Source organism: Coptis chinensis, chromosome 3 (assembly GCF_015680905.1).
Source record: "Coptis chinensis isolate HL-2020 chromosome 3, ASM1568090v1, whole genome shotgun sequence".
Classification (NCBI taxonomy): Eukaryota; Viridiplantae; Streptophyta; class Magnoliopsida; order Ranunculales; family Ranunculaceae; genus Coptis; species Coptis chinensis.
The window spans coordinates 118542244-118565008 of NC_141458.1; the positions used below are offsets into that span (position 1 = coordinate 118542244).

Consider the following 22765-nt stretch of genomic DNA (forward strand, 5'->3'; position numbering starts at 1 on the left):
TATTCAATCCATTCTTGTCGGAAAATAATGAGATTCTTCTCCCACCTTTACCCGAAACATCAAGACTAAGACCATAACTCAAAAGGTTTTAGGCCATAAAACCATAATGGTCTTCCTGGGATCATTTTCACCTATAGAGCAAAGGAACTTGTTCCAAACCAAGAATAAATCCAAAATAGCAGTCAGTTAGTCAGTCAGTTGCTTATGCGTTGTGCACCAATCTAGTTATCTATGTAGAACTGTTGTTAGAACCGTTCCAATACTTGTTCATCTTAAATCAAGACTGTCCTTCTCTCGTACCTTGCTTTTTTAGCTATATTGAAGTGTAAGTTGTGTTGGATCTTTCCTAATTAGTACTTTGTAATATTATTTAGTATAATTATTTGTACATAGGCATATATCTTTGGGGCACTGATGGAACTACTATACCCAATAACATGTGTTCGCTTATTGTTTCTTCAAGCATTAATGAGATAGGTAGCTTAAAGAGTGTTATGAATAGTGAGAATTTATTGTTTAAAGAAAGACCAGTTCTTACGGTAAGTTAGCTAACCCTATCAAATCCAAGTACATGTTTTCTACCTAGAACTATGCAACGTGTGTTGGGATAGTTCATAGTTGAAAGGAGGTTGGATTCTCTATCTCTTGGTAACTAATATGTCTGTGCAATTTGCTTTTTTTCTTTTGTTCTTTGGTTATTTTCAAAGATTGTTTACCAAGTCATCCAAGTGACACGTTATTATCATAGAGTCCGTGGTTCTTGCTTTCTTTTGTTACCATTTTTATTAAGATAGTAGCAATATATGTTTTACTTATTCCTATATCATTCTTATTTTCAGTTATTTCAATTTTGTTTTGCGCAACACTACATTACAAGGAAAATGATCGAACTTCAGCTCATTGCACCTGTTTGAGGCAAAAATAACCTATCTACACGCAGGTAACTTCCTTTTAACTTACTATATATTAGTAAATAATTTTATAGTTTCATTTCTTTGCCTTCTACTACCTTCATGGAATTGAAAAGGGGGAAAGACCCACAATGTGTGTAACCTGCAAGACTTGCAAGAATTACACGAAAGTACTTTCTATTTCGCTCTCTGTTTTTCCAGATTTTGTTTTGGCTTGGTGGAAGTGATATTTAGCTTGGACCAAACTATCTTACTTTGCTTATGTATGTGTTGTCTCTTCCCTACTCTTTGTTCTATTGTCGTTTGGACAGACAAAAAGTCCCTCCATATAAGAATTCAATTACCAGTTTAAGTGAGTGACTCATTTAGTCAAATAGTTACTTAATTTTTTTTGTAGGCTCTGACTTGCTTTTTCTTTGGCTGTGATATGATGTTCTGTTCACCTTGAGATTGTTTGTCCCAGTCTTTTTTTGCCACAAAATCTAAAGATTTTTTTCTAGCATGAAAGAAATGTAACTTACGTCACCATGACTAATGCGCTTTTCATCAGACTATTTGAATGCAAAGTTAGACGCATGTGTGACAATGCATATATTTTACTTTCCATTAATCTCATTGAAAAAGTGAGCGAATTTGGATACTCGCTTCATTGTAGTGGAAGAAATGTCTTTGGCATTGGTACATTTAATAAAAGTTGATTCATTCTTAACTAATATGAAGACTCATGTTGTTGTCATTGACATGGTTTACATGGTATTTGAGCTACACATAAAGTGGCTATACAAATCTATGGATTGGTAATGTCTCCTATATAGGAAAAAAACGTAATATTGGAACGTTATGGTGAAACCTTTTGGGATTGTTTTTGTTTCTCGCAACGGTTATTACAAGGCAATAGTTGAGTACCAAGTTGTATTCAACTGAGCCTTCGGGGTGTATTTTCTCAAGGTTTGGTTGAGTAAGCTCTTGGAGATTGCATTGTAGATTTGAAATTGATGTCTTATTGTAGCAATTTTTTTTACTCATACCTAACAGGCTTTAGTGGAAACAAGTCCTTGCTATGAATATGATATAGATAATAAACTGTAATTTTGTGCTTATATTCAATTTTTCCGTTCTTATAACTTAAATGTATTATTATATCATATGAGATTAGGTATGATAACATTTGCATGCATTAAGTTAAATTTAGTGTGTTCTTCTTTAACATGTATAATCAATTGGTTGCATTACAGGAAACACTGTACAATATGGAGGTCAGATTTCGTACCACCCGCTATGTTCCCAAGACAGATTGCATTTTTGGTAGTTCTTCATGAAACATAGTTAGATTGCATTGGCACATTATAAACCCAGAACATTTATACTAGATGCAGCAGTTGCAAACACAATTGTATAGCTATGTTTGGAGGATGCTCGGTGACAATTGAGGTCTATGGATAAGTTTAGAGGATGCTAAGTAGTAGCTGAGGTTTACTCTCAACTCCAATCTCTCCATCTCGAGCCATTTAGAATACTCTCGCGGATAAACAATCTCTGTCAGAAAGCAAAAGGTCTGTACATTCACTCCTTTACCTATTTTTTCAGGTCACCACTTAGAGTGACCAGCACAGCTTCCCATTATCCCCACAATAGGTTGTCATATTGACAATTAGAGTCTTAAATTGTAACCCATCCGCCAGTGTTCCCCACCTTTCAATATAGCAATGCCTATATATTGTTTTTCAGGTTTTCGTGAACAAAACTATGTTGAATTTTTGTTTTATTGGTATTCTATAATATGATTATTGCTACTTGCATTGAAGTGGATTCATCGACTCAGGTTGGATGGTGTATGTTTGTTTAACAGAGAATGGATTTGTGCTCTAAAGATTGCCAACTCCAGTCAAGTACATCAGCTCATGTGTTACTCTCACAGTTTCACTTACATCTACACCCTTTGTATTATGTCTTTGGTTAAGAATTTGCTTTATTCTCCAGGGTGGGATAAAGGAACTAATGTATATCTTGCCTTTTTAGGGCCTGTTGGGAGGAGCAGGTCCTAAAAATGGAGCATACTCTTTTGGATGAGTTAGATTTTTTTTTGTGCTTTTCGAGTCATTTACAAACTCAATTTTTGCTATCTCATGGTGAGCTATTGTAGTGAGGATGGGCTTCTGTGTTAGACAACAAACTTGGTGCAAGGGCAGGTCAAGGAACATGCAAGGATGCAACAGAGATTGCATTGAAGACAACATAGTAGAAATACAATAACATGCGAATGGAGTACGTGGTAAAAACTTTTGGTACTAGAAATACTATTGTGGACTTGAGTTTTTTTTTTTTTTTTTTTGTTTTTTTTAGACTTACTACTACAAAGTTGGCAATTAGAGAAGGTGCCAAAATTTTATGTATGTGGAGTGTGGACTAGGAGCCAGGGAGTGGTAAACCTATTGTATTTTATTAGTGGAATTTCAACTGATCAAAAAATAAATAAAAGAATGCTGATGATGACCACATTAGTGAGTACAAGTTAAATTTTTTATGTCATAGGTAATAAGGACTTAAAAAATGAATGTTGCCATTTAACTTTGGCAAATCAATGCAAAACATACATATTAGTGACATACATCACTAATAAAGGAGGGCGAAGGTATATCAGATATTAAGATCTCTATCTTGGTCTCTTTTAAAACTGACTTGGTCAAGGTAATTAAATTCTTTACTTTCGTATTAGTTCTTTTTCAATATGTAGAATGAAGTCAACACCAAATGTTTTCACCATTGAGTTATGTGATTAATTCTACTGCTGCTAGACATTAGATGAACGGTATAAGAATACCTATACAATTTAGTAGCATACAAACCTATTTAGTAACAACATGGGAACATTAGTACAAGGCAACTATATGTTGATTGCAGATAACCAAAGCCATATGCAAGAAATGGCAATGGAGAACTGATAATAGTTCACATTGCAGATGGCTGTACGAGGAAGGTTGTACTATTTCAAGAGCTTAAAGCAATTGTAGTAACAATGCGGGGTTGCAAGTACTTGGGATAATAGTTCATGTTACAGGTGGCTGAACGAGGCAGGTTGTACTGTTTCAAGAGTTTAAAGCAATTGCAGTAACAATGCGGGTTTGCAAGTACTCAGGATTTAATAAGGCGCGGATTTATTCCAACTCTGTTAGAAATCATTATGGCATAGGAGCTTATGGTACTGCCTGAATACATTCTCCTTTATCCTCTTCGTGACATAAGACTATTACTATAAAAGAGTCACAAATTTTACTTATCCTTTTCATTGTAGTCTTATGCTCATATTGTAAAGGATGACAAAATTGGAAAGTGGTCCTTCAACTGTTAAATATGAATACATGTTTTAGTCTCCCTGAGACAATTTATTATTATTATTATTATTTTAATTTTTTTAAATTCCATTAATACACTTTACCAATCATTTCAGTTATTGCATCCCAATCTACTGCTCTTTTTAACTACCCATATACACCAAGATGATAGTATTGCTATATAGATTATACTGGACCACGTTCTATAAAACTCACATTTATTTTCTTTTTTGGTCGGTGTCTCAAGGATGTGGAATTTGGTTTTATGTGTTGTGGGATATGGATTTCAACATTTAGACTTTTTCAGGGAAGTCAAATATATGAAAAGGCTACAAACTCATGATACTTTGGATGTGAGGCATGGAGTGGTGTTTATCAGGAAAAAAAAATGTTACAAGGAACTTTAAGTTTTGTTTGAATAAATTCTGTAATACTAATTTTTTTTGGAGTGAAGACAATTAACACAATTTTCATAAAATGCATGAGGAAGCAAAATTGTTACAAGGAACGGCCATGACTAGCTTATTTGGCATTAAATAATTACACTGAATAAATTTCGATATGTGCATTTTTAGTGTATCTTAATTAGTTAACTTTTGAAATATCAAGTCAATAGGAAGGATCAAATACATTTGTGTGAAATTGATGTTTTTTGTTAAGTTCTTTTTCAAATACTCTCACGAATAAACTTTCGGCCTTCGATCTCCGTCGACACGAATAAAATGTATGTATTTTCCTACTTTACCCTACCTTACTTCTTCCTCTCTCTACGGTCTAGGGATTTCATTTAACTAATCAAGTCATTGATCTTATCTAATCAAGTCAATTTCTATGTTTCCTATATCCAAAAGCTTTTCTATATCTATTTCTGCACTTAAGATTTTAAAAGATTTTCATGCTACATACTTGAAGTAATAGCTGGAGTTTAAGATTCAACTACGTACATATTCTCATCATGTTGTATACAGATTAGGTAGCACGACCATCATGACATAAGCAATTTCGCAGGCATACAATTTCGATATTTTGTATCTTTAGTCTAGCTTCTAGGAGTTTGCAATTTCATTGAATGTACCCACATTAGAACTATAAGCTATCTTGGTTTGAAACTGTTTTGTCTTTCCAATTCTTTCCTTTACCTTGCAATTACTACGCACGCCTTAGAGAATGTCCCATATCCGTATCAGTTTGGAATTTCACTCAGACCTGAGTTCCCTATTGTTCAATGTGACTATACCGTTAGGGGGTTTTGGGCTTTTTTAGTGTATCTTAATTAGTTAACTTTTGAAATATTAAGTCAATAGCTAGGATCAAATACATTTGTGTGAAACTAATGTTTTTTGTTAAGTTCTTTTTCAAATACTCTCAAGAATAAATTTTTGGCCTTTTCTATCGATAGGTGTTTCGACCCCCACCTACGTGGCAATTGTCCATTAATAGGAGTCTCTATTTTATTCATTTAATCGACAGAGCTAAAGCCCAATTTGCAATACCATGGATCAATGTACAGGCCTATTAACTCATGTGTCTAAGGTTGAACGATAGCCACATGACTTGCCACTAATGTACGTTAATTTATGTCTAGATTCGTTTCTTATCAAAGAAATAATTATCAGTTGAGAGTTATATTCAATCACAATTACTTAAGCTACAAGAATACTTGAGATACAAGGAGTCTCTACTCTATCTATATAAATACCAAACTATTTTTCATACAGAACTATGTTCTTGAGACTTGATCCCATCGATAATTTGGGTACGTAAGCAACCGCAAGGTACAGTCTCATCATTCTCCCAATCACCATCACTTTTCTAAGTACTTTTCTACGTTCTTCGTCTCTTTCGTCATAATTTAGTATTTTGATCATATTTGGTCGAAACATAATTGACGCCGTCTGTGGGGATCAAACCCACGACCACATTCTTATCTACTCCACATTCTTATCTACTCCCAAACTTTTGAGTCCAATTAGTATTTAACTTCCTTTTATTTCTATTATTACTAAACTACCCCTACGTTTAATTTCAACGGTCTAATCCTAATATCGCTATTCCGCTGGCATGCGTCGTCGAAATCAACGGCAATCAATTTTGTTTGTAATTTTTTTTTCTGTGCATCTTTTATTTTTTCTGTGCATTTTCAGCCATCTTTTATTTAACTACATTGCGTCCCGTATACGTTAGTTTGACATTATTTCGTTCCCGATAATTCACGAATTTTTCCCGACTGCCCATTTTCCTATCGTTTACGTTCACACGACATTTTGTTATACATTCCGCTCACTCTTTTCTTATTCCGTTTTTTCCTTGATTTTTCTTCTCTTCTTTGCCATATGAACTTTGTTCGAATGCCAAAGAGGGCGATGTTCGACCCCCACCTACGTGGCAAACGTCCATTAGTAGGGGTCTCTATTTTATTCATTTAATCGACGTACAGGAATAAAACCCAATTTGCAATACCATGGATCAATGTACAGGCCCATTAACTCATGTGTCTAAGGCTGAACCTTAGCCATATGGCTTGCCACTAATGTACGTTAATTTATGTCCAGATTCGTTTATTATCAAAGAGATAATTATCAGTTAAGAGTTATATTCAATCACAATTACTTAAGCTACAAGAATACTTGAGCTACAAGGAGTTTCTACTCTACCTATATAAATACCAAACTATTTTTCATACAGAACTACGTTCTTGAGACTTGATCCCATCGATAATTTGGATATGTAGGCAACCGCAAGATACAGTTTCATCATTCTCCCGATCACCATCACTTTTCTAACTACTTTTCTACGTTCTTCGTCTCTTTCGTCATCACTTAGTGTTTTGATCATATTTGGTCGAAACAACAGGAATAAATTAAAGGTATGTATTTCCCTACCTTACTTCCTCCTCTCTCACGATCTCAGGATTTTATTTAATTCACTTATTGATTACGTTAAACTCATTGATCTTATCTAATCAAGTTAATTTTTATGTTTCCGGTAACCAAAAGTTTTTCTATATCTTTATGACTACATCTACAAGGCACACCTAAAACCAAAACCCACAATTGGAGAAAACCCTGAAAAAAGGTGGCTACTGAATTATATTCAAACTGTATAGGCGATATAGATTAAGTTGTTGTACATCACGAAGTTAAAACCCTTGATAGTCTCTTACCACAATTCCTACAAGAATAATTTTGTAATTATTACGTTTTCCAATAATTTTGTATCGTGCATTTCCTTTTTGAAATGTTCTCATTATATCCTACTTCAAAATGTTTTCCATTAATTTGGCACAAAAATTATCAAAGTAAACTAATCTACATCATTGAATAATTTTTTTTAGCACACTAATTAGACTTTTCATTGAGCTGCCTACTTTTAATTTTTTTTTCCATCATAATAAATAGTAACTGCATGTGGAATTTTAAATCACATTATCAATGATGCTTCTTTATGGAATCCGTGCCGAAAACCCTAGAGTCTAGGATTTTTAACAATGTATTAGGATTTTTTACGCTCCTAATTTGCTTCTTTGTTTCTTTAGGGACTCCTTTGGCAAACTTCGAGTATTGATCATGAACCGATAAGGAAAGAGACAAAGGTAGGGTTGTCGGCAGTTCAATTGTGTAAGCAATTTTTTTTTATTATTGGCTTGGTGCTTTTTCTCAAACATTTTTTTTCCAGCATGTGTTGTGAAATTTGTTCTAATTTTGCTCCTACAAGAACATCTATTGGGAAATTGTCATTGCACCCATCTGTTGGTAGAGAATAGCTCGAATTTATATTCTATTCGTAAGTCTCTATTTATCATGTTTTGGCCGAACTACTTATCTGAAACACAGAAGGGGATCTTTTGATTCACATGAAGACGTATGTTTCACTGATTTTTTTCTTCTTGATTTACTACTTTAATTTGATACACCTAATTAGTTATAAGTTTAGAGCTAAGGAACAAATCTTATTCAATGACCAACTGTCTAGAGCATTGGTCTTTTACCTAAGATATATTATTTTTTTTGTATCACAAATTTAATGAGTTAATATAACGAATGTCCAGGATTGATTGTGATGCATTTGCCAAGTATTTTTTTTAATGGTTAGTTTTTTTTTGACTATATAACTTTTGTGGTTTATTGTCTCGCGGTATTTTGCTTTTTCTTTTTCCTTCTTGGATCAAATTTTCCTTTACATCTTTTGGCAAATTGTTATGGTTTGGGTTTAAAGAACTATATCCTTGGGGTTGGTTATCTTATTATAGCAGTTGCGTTTGCATATTGAATAAGTTTGTATACTTCAGTGTCCTTTCTTCTAGCTGAATGTTTAAGAAAATAGCTACTTTCAGCTGGGCATTTATGACTTTTTAAAGAAAATAGCTACTGCCTCTTCCATTTGAATATAAAAATGAAAAAAAAAATCAAAATAACCAAATAACTGACCTCTATCTATCAACTTGAACCTTAGGTCCGCCGTTGACTGAACTGCAGTTGAAGACAAACTACAGATAGGGATGAGTCTTGCACTTCTGACTTCTATCACGATTGGCTTTCTGACTTGAAATTGAAATTTAGGTTCCCAACTGCGTACACAAACTTGCCCAACCAGGATGAAGATATGGTTACTTACAAGAGATAAGAAAGAGACTACAGTAATCTATATAGGGTATGAATTGTTTTCTTGCAGAGTTCATTTCTGATTGTTATTTGTGTGGTACTACACTTACCTTCAGAAAGAGCTGAACACGCTACACTTTTCTTTGCTCAAATCCAATGGCTAAACGGATGGAAATTGCCGTTACTTAATAATAAATGTATATTCATAGTGACATATATGATGTTTTAATTTTTTTTTAAATATGTTTGTGATTGACAGATCCATGTTGCATTTTTTTTAACTCTCTAAATAACTTTTCTATTGATAAATAGAAGAGGACCGACAAAAAAAACTGAGGGAGAGACAAAGAAAAATAATAGGAAAATATTGTGGAGGAGTTTTGAAGGTAAATATTGTCGTGAAGGTGTATAATTTGGGTTGTTCATATAGGGATAAGTTTGTTGGACTTGGCTCTTTTATCAATTTATTTATCCTGCAGACCTAGGGTGATAAATCATAAAAATTGAAAATAATGTTGATTGGTTATGCAAGTTCATCCATCAAGACCGCAAGTAAAACATGAAATTGAAAGTAGAGATTTGTCAAGATAATAAAATGCTTTAGAATCCTTAAATGTTAATTTTCCTTGCTTAATTTCTTTTCTCTTAGGTATTTTTCAGAACTTATTTGGCAAGTGAGGTGGTATTGAACATGGACAGGGAATGATGCAATATTGTCATGTTTTTATCATTCATTTGTTTATTTTTATGGAATCATAGGGTGTGGCTTTGAATATTATGGTTACCGTATGTAACACATTGCTTCTTTTAGTATTGGTTATGCTGCTTCTTGAAATGATCATAGTTTTATGTGGCTCACCAATCACAGCATGTGCAATACCAAATCCCAGGTAATTATATTCTTCATGACTACTCTACTATCTTTTCTATTTTACCATTTACTTTAGGGAGTTTTGATCTCGAGATGATGATTTATTCGCTATTCGATTCAATCCTCGATCCCACCTACTGTATGTCAGTTGGTATATTCTCCAAAAAAATTAATCACCCATTTGTGAGTCTGTGTGATGTGGCTAAGGACCATCCATATAGCCGATTTGTGAGTCTTTCAATTGCAACTGTTTGAACTTTGAAGTATTTGAAGGTATATAGGAACTGCTTCATCAGCCTTGACTATCTCTGTGTATTATCTTACCATTATTTGGACTTTTTATAGTTGAACGGTCAATATTAAACACCATCCTTAGTGGGTTTTCTGTATAACAGACATTATTAGTGTTGCATTAATGAAATTACAATTTTTGAAAAATTAAAATTCTGTGTTGTCTTGGGTATTATCTTTTTTTCAATTATAATGAATTTCTTTTGTGTACTGTCTTGGGTATTCTCTTTTTTTCAATTATAATGCTTTAATGCTTTAATGACTTTTTAATCAGCATCCTGAGGACTAATAAATTATAATGTACAAGAGATTCCAGCTGCGACCAAAACTTGGAATTCTTCATACAAATAGGCCTGCTTAGCTGGAAAACCTCATGGTTTTTTTTGTTTGCAAAAGTTCTTCACCTCTTGGTGCACATTTGGTAAGTTAGCAACTTATCAGTTTTTTAAGACAGTTTATGTTCAAGCTAAGCTCGGAGTGATAGTAATAAACGATGTGTGAATCATAGGTAAGCTTATGATAGGAGATTTGCAGAGCTCAACATCGGAACGTGAATCTTTGAATGGTGTTGGTATAACATGTGGAATTGGGATGCTTCAAAGAACAATGGAACTTTCACGGCGTCCGCCTTAACAAATTGAAATCAAAGTTCTAGGTAACCCAGGTCATGGAGGTGTTAGGATAGTCTGCATATGCCATGATGCTAACTTGATTGGTATCATGGTATAATCACATTGTGCCCTACTTTTGAGCAGCATTGTATAAAGTTTTTAATCGTCACTTTTTGAATGAAATTGTATCAAATTGTCGTCATAGTAATTGATTTATAGTTAATGTGTAAACATAGTGATAGTAATTGTTAAATAGTTTGGTCACAATGACATTTCTTTTTTCCTAAAAATCAATACTAAATTGCTAATCACATGGTTCAAAAAATGGTTGAATAATATTTGATATTTATCATTGTCGTGTCCAACACTTACAACCAGTTCTTGAAGAGATGAATTGCATATTTGCATATACGAAAACATGAACATCTTGCGATTATCAATTTTTTTTTCCATCACAATAAATAGTAAATGCATGTGGAATTTTAAATAACATTGTCGATGATGCTTCTTTATGGAATCCGTGCCTGCGGCTGCCCGTGCCTACGGCACGGATTTCATATAGTTAATATGATGTTCTATTATAATTTGCAATAATATAGATGTTGTGATCTGTGTTATATATAATATAATTGTAAATGTGCGTTTCGAGTAAGGTTAGCATACGTATGGTAATTAGTTAAAGGGTTGACTAAGTTGGTGTTAATACGGGTCATTTTTTTAGCGTGTCACATAAAATTACACATGCAATATTTGTAATGGAAAATAAAATTTATAATGTAGGCAACTTGGAAAATGTAATGCACTAAAAAACAACACTTACTAAATGATGTGGATTAATTTACTTTTACAAAATTTATCAATAATTCAGCAAAAGCATTTACAAATAGGTAAATAACATATAATATTTCAATATTTCAAATAGGAAAAATTGTATAGGTTGCTTTTTTTTTTTTTTTTTGCAGCACAAAGTAATTAGAAGTAAGCCACCTTGGCACTTTTTTTTCTTTGCTAGGTACCACGTTTCCACTTATCACATATGGTCAGTTATAAAAGCCGCACAAAATTTATTGCGGTTGATCCATCAAATGTATAGTCGAGTTTAGATATCCGGACTCGATTATTACAAACAACCCAAGATTGAACCAAGGATAACAATCAAATTTAGCTCTTCGGTTTCTTGAGGTGACAAAAAAGACGTGTTTCTTGCTATGGGACTCTAAAGTACTTGTAGCGACTGCTTCCATACACCTTGTTAGGCTTTGAAGAATGCAAACACATCTATCAAATTCCCTTCCACGTTGTCTAAGTTCCAAAGAAAAAGAAAATCTCATCTACACTTTTTTTGGGTACTTTTAATGGTTAACTTTCAATGAACTAAAAAAATAAATATAAGTAATCTTCTTATTTACATTAAGACATCTCGCTCACAAAGCCCAACTGGCCTTTTGACTTCACCGCTGCCATTAGTTTATAGCCGCTTCCAGATACCATCAGATCCTTTACAGTTCTTGTATGAGTGTAGTCATGTAGAGCCAAAACAACCACAACAACAAACTATGGTTCCAATGTCTCAAAATCTCTTTTACCACCATTTCCTCGTCAATATTTTGGATGTTTAAGTTGATCTCTCTGACATTCAAGGGAAATCATCGTCGTTTTTACTAACATCTCACCCTACTAATTTCATCTGAACTGATCACTTATGCTCAATACCTCCTCAATCTCCAGAATTTGTTGCTCGGCGCACATAGCATGTTCTGAATTGGTCGGTCTAAAAACATAAATAATTACATATAAATACATGCATGGACGCTGGCTGCCTCTCCCAAAGTGATGTGGTAAGACTCGATGCTTGAAATCGTGCCATAGTATGGTGCTTTGGCTGAGTAGCATCTGCTGAGAAAGTGATAAGTAAAGGTTTAGTGGCAGTAGGATGAAATAGCGGCAAAGCGTTATTTTCATATACATGTATAAAAATGGTAAATATATTGAACAACTGTATTTGCATGAAGTAGTTGTACAATGAAGTGAGTAATCTTTTTAATTCAATGATGAAAGAAACAAAATAAAGGAAATCATGCTTCTAGTCTTTGTGAAGCTAGTAAATTTATATAACAAACATGTCTTATGTTAATTCTAATCCAATTGCACTACTCATAACTTAACACGTTAGCCACCACATCTGACTATAACCCTTCCTATAATTCAGCCTTCCACGTTATTAGATGCATCAAGTCCATTTCGATAAATGGTAAGGACGTCATTCATCAGTTCAAACCAAAGGTGTATAGAGAAACACTTTAAGAAGAGATGCAACCTACATATTAATCTTCATGACCTCATATTAAGCGTGCAACAGGGAAGCCTATTCTTTTATAGCTAAAATCATCAAAGGTTCAGAAAGGTCGTCCAAGGAATAAACTCTAACAGAAAAATTACCCAACCTACAAATAAATGATCACATGACCTACAATGTGGTAACTAAGATTCCACTGCAACCATCCCCTTGAAAATGGACAAATACACATCAAGATCCAAAAGCTCAAATATGAACACATTTGAGGTTTACAAATATCATTAAGGAAAAAAATGCCCTGAAATACAATTGAATGGTGGGCAAACTCTGATCTCACCTTACAAAGAAAATAACACTAACTATAACAACTAATAATAGTTTCAAGCTGTTTCTACATGCTGACTCCCTAAAGACTATATCATCAAATTTATATCGATATTTAAATCACAAAACACGCGATTCTCGGAAATTAACATAATGAGCATTCACTTTTTCAAATATCTGAATTCAAGACAGTTAGTCGTCGCCTTTCCGAACCCGAATCAAATAATTCCTGAGCATTCACCTTTTCAAATATCTGAATTCAAGACAGTTAGCCGTTGCCTTTCCGAACCCGAATCGAATAATTCCTAGTAAATATTTTAGTACTCTATATTAAGGCCAAAAGAGTCTGTCACAATTTACACCATACTACTTCCAATTTTATCTTTGTTTAGCTCAATATAAATATTAAGACGTGATATCATTGCAATACACGAACATTCCCCATAAAAAGAAGCATGTACCTCAATTTTAGGCACCATTTGAGTTCGAATTTTCTTGTGCATCCTTGACCCCATGAATTTCTACATTCGACTGCAAATGAGAGAAGTAGATAGTACATACTTAATGATAGCTTGACAACACGTAAAATGAGTTTTTATGAGAGGGGAAGAAAATGTATCCTTTAGTTTTTAGGCACAATATTGGAAAAGATTTTGTACACATACTTAATGTCCAATAACAATCTTAGCTCGAACTTGTTGTTGCTTGCTTGCTTGTAGAGTCTCCTACCCACCTGTAAGAAGGAAAAATCACGTGAGTCGGGGATGCATTAAGAAAACTGTATTTGATCACCAATAATAGAACATAATAGCAAACCTGAGATTCATTCACCCTTTAAACTCGAACATGTCCTCGCACTCTAGCGCAGTGAATTACTACATCCTTTTGCTCTTTTATGTTTTTTTCCTTATTTCCATTTAACTACTGTGGCAACTTCCTAAAGTTAGAACAATGGGAAATCCTATATCAACCCTTTTGTTGGTTCAAATAAAGCTCGATCTCCTAGATGAAAACTATTATGCCATGGGACTCTCTAATCCTTGTTGAGCATACCCTAATAAATCTTCTAGTTATAACATTTCAAGACAAAAGAAGAAGTTGCAACAAACTTAAGCTGACCCATAATATATCATGTTCACACAATACACAAATTTGCAAACGAAAAAATAAAATAAAAATTGATGAATAAAGTATTAAAAGAAATCTGATATCGCATGAGCTAAATATTCTAGCGTTATTTCTACTTATCCAATTCACGTCATTTGTATTAGTAAGTACAATGCATGTATGCATTCAATGAGTATCTCACCAATCATTTTAGGATTGACTTGTACATCAAAACTTTTGATTGTCGCTGCCATCGGAACCCGCATTTATTAGAAAAAAAGAAAAAGAAAAGAAATTAGACCTATCGCACTACCACACAAACACCACACATTGCGGTGAAAGCAATGGATAACCTTTCCTCCTTTCCTCGAAGTCAATGAATTATTCGAACCACAAACACATATTACAAAGACAATTACATGGTTAATATTGAAAAATAAAAATAATACTATTGGGTAAATATATGAAGGCACTTAACCTTCTCTGGCATCTCTTAAAACAAAAAATATGTATGGTTTGATATTCTATTGAGAACAACAACCAAGATAAGTCAGAATTTATATTTCAGTACAAAGAAGAGCAAGAAGAAACTGGAAGATATATAGCATTGTACCTTTAGAAATGGATCCCATCGAATCGGCGAAAGTCGCGATAGCATTGAGTTTCCAAAGTGTATGCATTTTATCTGAAAATGAAAATTGAAAACTGCAGTTACTCCCCACTCGATTGGTCAACTCAAATATCTAAAATTGCATTCGAAGTGGAACCTCTATTTGAGTCAGAAACAAAAAAATTGTGTAAATTCTTCAAATATAACAGATGAACTAACCTTAATAGTGAGCTTGCAAACCGGCCTTCTATTAAAATCGGTGTCTAGTTGCCATTGTTTCGCATTCCAACAACAAAAAGAAAATAGAAATGATTGATTTATAATAGGAGGAGAGGCAGAACGACCGGGTTTGCTCATTTATCTTCACAATTAAGAATTTAATTAATTTTCAGATGACATTGATAAATTCATGACAGAGAAGAACTTTTAACACTTACAGTCATAAACTAAAACACGATTTCGGATTTGATAGTGAAAGACTGCGGGAGAGCTACGTGAGAGAGTTTAATTTAGAGAGCATGAGAGATGAGGGGGAGACTACACTTGGGTCTAGAGTTCTTGCGTCCGCAACTACAAAAAATGAAACAAATGAACATATGGGAAGAGAGTTTAGATTAGTTCAGGAGAAGCTATGCCTTGACTAAGAATGAAAAGGTTTCTACCTTGATAAAGATTGATTACATAAAATTAATTGAGTTAGTCAAGAAATCTACTCTTGGCATAAGTAAACAATTGGATTAGTACAATCACTTATACATACAAAGCTTGTGTACACAACGTAGAAAACGTAAGTAGCCAATAGGCCTCCAATGCTATGAAACGAAGCTTAAACCAAATTGCTTCATTTATGGCTACAAAAGGAGCGTGTGCACACAGCTATCAAGCATAGAACAATACAATAGGTTTCAAATTTCAAAACAAAGACATTACCTATGAGGTCAATATCATTATTTAAAGGGGTAAAATGAAATATTTTTAATAATTAAGTAAGACTGTGTATGCCGGTACGTAAAAAATAAAATATTACTCCGATTTTTACCAAATTATAACAGCTCGGAACAAATGAACATGATGGTCAAAGAACAATCGACCATGCATATCCACCATATCCACCGCAATTTAATTCTTAAATGCAACTTCAGTCAAAAAAAAATTTAGGCAAGGTCAATGGATACCAAGGTCATAAAATAGGATGAGCTTCCAGAAGAATCAAACTTAAAAACATTATGACATAAGAGTAAACCTATTCGCAATAAAAATTTGACCAAGTGGAAAACCTGAGACAAATTATCATACTATTTTGTAGAGAAACACATTTCAAATAGGCCAACCCCGCTTTTAAATTACTATAACTCACTTCAGAGCTGAGTGATTGGAGTTAAGTGCATAATTCATGAACATATGTTCACGGGTATATCCTTTTTTTTACGGTGGGGGTGGGGGTGGGAGTTGAATCACATGTTTATCAAAAATCAACGCTCAAGGTAACAACCAAACCGTTAAGCGGTCGAAAAGGGAAAACATCCTATCACAAATCCACCAATCAAAAAGGAAAAAGTAAGAAACTTAAAACGGTGCATACAAATGAAAAAAATTCCTATGTATTACTTACCAATGCTACTTCATAGGGTGCTCTAATGGAGACTTTAGACCTCCTCAATTAAAGTATCATCAAGAAGAAACCCTCTGTCAGGGTCCCTTGGCTCACTGAGAGGAATAAAATTCCAAAATCCCCAATCAGGATGTTTTGCACTAAATTGGTGTTGTGTCTCTGCATGAAGAGTAAGATTCAATTTACAAAACATAGACATGCTATATCTTATCCTAAACTGAAATAAGTTATACAAAAAGCACACATACAGAAATATTCAAAGCTCTTCGCACGCTTCACCGATCATTCATTTGATGAACAACTGAGAAACTAAACCCAGCATATCTACTCCAACCATCAGGCTGACCATATGAATTTGCAACATCTAGGAACACTGACAAAAAATGATCCACTTGGATAAACCAGCACTCGCCTATCCAAAAACACACAATGATCAAGATTTTTAAAAAAAAAAGAAGTGGTAAATTATATTATATACAACATATATATCTACTCTACTGTACTGGAAAAGTGATCGATATATAAGCTTACCATGGATAACCACCAGCTGTAAAAACTTGAGAATAATTGCACTCGTCGTTCAAATTAGAGAAGGATTTTATAGTTCAAGTAAAACGCGATGGTAGAGTGTCTGGTTGAACTATCACTGGCACACCTCACCAAATAAACAGTTACCAACAGCGCTAACAAACTAAACGTTTGAAAACATGAAACTGGCAATTTTCTAGAAAACGAACAATAGTTAGTTTACCTCTAGAAAACTCAAACAAAACGGATAAGATGAAGGTAAAATTTAATCTACATAACAACTCAATCAGATGTTGAATGTTTTAGTTTACCTCTAATTGCATCCGTGAATGATCTTCTAAACTCGGTAATTTACAACTGAAATTGAACATCGAAAAGTTGCAAATTTCCCTATTCATACCAATAAATTTCAACTTTCAAAGAACATCAAAATGTTAGAGTAACACCTGGATTATGATTGGCATCAACTAACTTATGAATACCTTCAATAGCTTCTCTAGGAGTCTTGAAACCCAAACCAATACTCTTAAAGAACCGGTTTCCAGGCCTCTTTCATTTCCCGGACTTCTTCAAGCTATATATATCTCTCACATTGAGAGAGATAAATCGAAACAATTCTTATCGCAAGATCAAATTGCATTCCACAGTCCATACATATATTCATGCTCTATGCTTTCAAGCAGCCAGTATGTAATTTTTTATTTCTTGCCACATTGCATTATATCCATTCCATATCTTGTAGTTTCTTATATTGCTAATAACACGTAACCAAGAAATCAACCGAAAAATTATTAATAGGATGTTTTCACATTTAAGACAGAGAATGCAATATAAATAACTTTTAAGTTTATAATGCATACCAAGTAAAGCTTGCTAGACTCGGTGCAATGTTGAATAATTAGCTTTGCTTTTCTCGAGTCCGAGCTAAGCTTAAAGAGCACAAAGCCTCTATTCCCTCTCGGTTGAGTGATTCAATGGGACAGGACTATTTGTGAGATTTTACCAACTAATTTTATCAATTCCTTACACATTGCATGATGTACCTGCAGTAATGGCTACGTATAATGGATTATTTGATTGATATCTCTAATTGCGGACGATGAAAGAGAGACAAAGGAGGCGCACACTATTTGGGAGGGGAAGAGAGAACGAAAGGAGAAGCTAAGCATAGTACACTAAAGGTTTCTGCCGTTTATTGCCACAGATTACGCTTTCTAATTAACATTCAAATTAATTTCTATCTCTATTCGGCTTCCATAATTAAGGGGGGAGAAGTAGCGAAAGGGTTTGCACTATAAAGGGTTTTCACAATTAATGCCTTTAATTAATTCCTAATCCATATCCTAATCCACATGGCGGAATGGTAGCCCTTGATTTATACTCTCTCAAAGTGAATCCCAGCCGCGAGTCAGGAAAGCGAGCTGTTTTGTTAAGTTGATATTATCTGATTACTGATGATGAATTATCAACGAAACCTTAAAGCCGGATCATCAATTCGGCCAGTTTTCCGTATCTACTTTGAACGAATAAAAATAGCGGTAGAGGCGGCCTTTATGTCCAATTATAAAAGGTAATTTTACACTCTAATGTCTAATGACAGTTGAGAAAACCTTTGATTAAGAGAAAACCTATACCACTCTCAATCTACTTGAGTTGAGACTCGGGACGATTTGAACTTTGAGCTATAACAATGATTTTACAAAAACCGACTAAAAAGGGTATCGAACTTTATAAGTTTTGACAATATAGAGACTAAACTTTATTTTTGGTCAAATTAAAGACCAAACTTTTTAATTTTTGCAATGTGGGAACGTGTAACATGACATCTAAATTTCTCACACAGTATTTCACAATTCGAATTAATTTCTATAGTCATGAGTTTGTAACATGGATATACTTTGATAAGAAAGCCTATAACAATGTATGTAAATCCATTTGCTACTCCTTTAGAAATATTACCCAATAAGTTATTGGGGTTTTTTAATGGTTCAGTACCAGTAGGATTATTAACAGAATAACAGTACTCTTTTTGGAGAATGTTAATAAATTCCAAAACCCGTTCCGCCGAGCAATATTACCTGATAAATTTCTAACTTTAGGTCTTTTTCAAATTGATTCCGCCCTGAAATAAAATACCACAACGTATGTTATCTAGAGAAGATTCACTTTACATCTATTCCCTTTAATTATGGATCTATCTATATATTAATATTAAAGCTCCCACAAGGGGTATTTTTCTAGCTCTCTTAAAATTCCACGTCATCAACTCCTATTAAAACGGGAATTTCTCTCTTATTTTAAAGAGAAATTCTAGCACTTCTAATTAAAATGAGAATCCTACTCCTATTATAATGAGAATTCATTTACTATTGGAAAAAAAAAATCTAGCACTTCTAATTAAAACGATAATCATTCTCCTATTAAAACGAGATCGATCTCTCCCCCAATTAAAAAATAGGTTTTTAAAATTTAATTAAAACAATTTGTCGAGAAATTAAAACGGGTTTTTAAGACTTGATTAAAACAATTTGTTAGGAAATTAAAACGGGTTAGCTTAATTTTAAAAACATGATTCACAATTTGTTAAAAGATTTATATATATATATATATATATATATATATATATATATATATATATATATATATATATATATATATATATATATAGTTATGATTGTTGAAGAAGTTTTTAAAAGAGCAAATGATATGCGGGTCTACTTTCTAGTCTTAATATTAAAGCTCCCACAAGGGATATTTTTCGAGCTCTATTAAAATTCCACGTCATCTCCTATTAAAACGGAAATTTCTCTCCTATTTAAAAAACGAGATTTTTTTTTTATAACGGGAATTCCTCTCTTATTATAACGGGAATTCTTCTCCTATTAAAACAAAATTTCTTTTCCAATTGAAAAAACGGGTTTTTAAAACTTAATTAAAACTTCATTTAAAACAATTTGTTAAAAAATTAAAACGGGTTATCGACTAAAACGGTAATCAACGGGTTAGAAAAAAAAAATCTAAATGTTTTCAAAAGAGCCGGTGCGTATGTACGGGCCTACAAGCTAGTTATGAATATACGGATCGGTGCTGAAGATTAAAAACTAAAAAAATTCTTTATAAAAAAAGATGAAACCATTTCAATGGATTTAAAAGTTATTCTAGTTATTCTTAGGTAAAGCAATTACAAAATGTTTTTGTAGAATGCCCAATATCTGTCTTACATCTTCTATGCGAAAATGTTCAATTTTCATAAGATCTTCTTGACTCTTATTCAAAACGTCTATGGAGATAGAGAATAACGAGTAGCACACCGAAACTTGCGGAGCGCCGGAGACAAAGTGAAGAGAGCAAAAGGAATTGGTAAAAGAAAAGAATAAAGAGAAGAGAAAGTAAAACTCACCTGGGAATGCGAACGGGGAAGACATCATTTGAGAAAGAGTGGAAGAAAGTAAAGGGAATGAAGAGAGACAAGGAAACTTAAAGAAAGAAAGAAGATGGCTCCAAAACCCTAGGGGGACAAGGGTTTAACCAACGGAAACAAGGATCTCATACGTGTTAGACATTGGCGATGCCGCGTGGAATCAAGTTATTTGAGGGTCTACGGTATATCCATGAGAAAATAAATACTTTCATCTTGACAGTAAGTTGCAAAACATCCTTGTTTGTTCTGGTTCGGATATAAAGATTGTTGATTTTGAACTAACAAGGTTGGGGAGAAATTTTTTTTTGGCATGAGTGGACTTGTATATGTCTCCAGAGTCAATTGCGCGAGACGGACAAGAGACTCCATCTGATTTATTACGGCCATGGATACGTTGAAGTTGGAAATGATTGCGGTGGATCAAGTTCATCCGGTATTAGCGGATTTACTTGCTTCGCTTAATAAGTTGAGTATATTGCCTGTGGAATTTGAGGGGAGGAATAAGATGGAGGAATGGATTGGAAAGTTATCGAGAATGGGAGTTGCGGATGAGTTGACTGATCAGCAAGCGCCTTGCTCCATTTTGATTTGGAGTCTTCTTATGATTTGTTTATGGCTGCATTGCCTAATGCAAACTAGTGGTATGTTGTAACAAATCACTTTTGGGCTAAATATGTTCTGATTGTATTGATTTTGAAGGCTACTGTAATATGTTCATGTAATGTTCGTCACGAACCTTTTAAAAATAATTGTTCTCCTAATTGCACTTAATTATTAAGGTATATGAAATTATAGATGAGGAACATTTTTTTTTGGATAAGTATACATCTTTATTTTACTTTACCCAAACATTGAAACTCAACTAACCACGATCAATAGAATTAGGCAAAGAGTTAATTTCCAACTTATGTTCTTTTAAGTATTAACTCCTTGTCACCCTAACGTTATTATACTTACATGTTCTTATATTATCCTAACATTAATGTTCACATGACTCGATGTTTATGCTCCTTGCCACCCTATATGCTTAATATACGTGCATATATATTTAGTTGTTGTTTGTGACTATGTTTCATGTCATTTGAATCCATTTCATACCCTGCTTGGTTGAAATACATTTAACTACTGTAATATCAAATATGTTTGTAGTTCAACTTTAAAATTAAAATTTTCACTTGGTAGTAATAGAAATAAAATAACATATATTTAATTTTTTTTAATGGAAAAATAAGGTAGATGAAGTTTCTTTTTGGTACTGAATGATTTTAGTTAATATATAATTATAGTGTATGATATTAAATGGCATGAATTGGCTCAAGTTATTACTATGTACAGTTGCATAAACAAAAGGCAAGGCTTTAACACGTTATTTGAGGAGTTTTGTTTTTTTTTTTGCATAAAAAAGAGGCAAGGTATTAACATATTTGAGGAGTTTTTTTTTTAAAATTATTTCAGGTTTTCAGTCCTAATTAAATGGACTCCTATTTTGTAGAACATCAATTCCTAATTAAACAAACTCTTATTGAATTCTTTTTTACGTGTTTAATTTCTTATTAAATTTCTTTAAAGCAATACAAATCTTGAGGCAACGTAGGAAATCTCAGCCATCATGTTGCTTTTGCAAGATTTAATCCACACCACCACTTAGTACCTATTGTGTTATGTTATATTGATATTGATAGACCATAAGGGAGGAGGTTTTGGCACCGGCGGACTTGTAGTTCACAGTTCCAATAGGGGGCAACTGTTATGGTGATACATGTCCAAAGAGGAAGAGTATGCAGAAACTATAGAGCGGAGGATATCGAATAATTGGCTAGGTAGTGGACATATATGCCACGTAATAGAGGACACGTGGGAGGAGCAAGAGTAGATGGACGAAAGCAAGATCAAGGGTCAGGTGTCGAGAGCGGAGGACCGAGTATAAAAGAGAAGAGAAAACCTAATAGAAGCAGAAATTGATTAGTAGGAAGAGAACTGATATAAGAAGGTACTTGTTACTGCCGGACCCCATATTGTGTTGGGCAGACCCCAAAAACTAAAACACTTATTACAAATGTGCCATTGGTCCCAAAAGTTGTTTTGTGTTGGGCAGACCCCAAACCAAAGTGAATTTGACTTGTTGCAACCTTTTCAGCCCTTCTCTTTTATTCTCTTCTCTTCCACCATAAAAAACCATAAACCTTTAAACCCTTAAACCCTTAAACCCTAACACTAAACACTAATGGAAGAGCCCAACCCCATTTTAGA

General features: G+C 33.7%; 3 long non-coding RNA genes across 5 annotated transcripts; 1 reads left to right on the forward strand and 2 right to left on the reverse strand.

The window, feature by feature from the left end:
* The first annotated feature begins 329 nt into the window (after window positions 1-329).
* On the forward strand, window positions 330-4176 carry LOC147513603 (uncharacterized). 3 transcript variants are annotated; one of them, XR_015215550.1, is made up of 3 exons: window positions 330-940; window positions 2147-3176; window positions 3872-4160. It is a non-coding gene; the product is annotated as an uncharacterized LOC147513603 (long non-coding RNA). The 3 variants fall into 3 exon arrangements; XR_015215549.1 differs by having other exon boundaries at window positions 331-940; window positions 2147-3183; window positions 3872-4176; XR_015215551.1 differs by lacking the exon at window positions 3872-4160 and having other exon boundaries at window positions 340-940; window positions 2147-2464; window positions 2761-3038.
* A 7799-nt stretch (window positions 4177-11975) lies between these two features.
* Window positions 11976-13987, reverse strand: LOC147513604 (uncharacterized). Its single transcript, XR_015217395.1, has 3 exons — window positions 13903-13987; window positions 13699-13768; window positions 11976-12513 (listed from the first exon to the last, which is right to left on the reverse strand). It is a non-coding gene; the product is annotated as an uncharacterized LOC147513604 (long non-coding RNA).
* A 1412-nt stretch (window positions 13988-15399) lies between these two features.
* On the reverse strand, window positions 15400-17753 carry LOC147513605 (uncharacterized). Its single transcript, XR_015217396.1, has 4 exons — window positions 17098-17753; window positions 16815-16978; window positions 16567-16725; window positions 15400-15524 (listed from the first exon to the last, which is right to left on the reverse strand). It is a non-coding gene; the product is annotated as an uncharacterized LOC147513605 (long non-coding RNA).
* Window positions 17754-22765: the final 5012 nt, after the last annotated feature.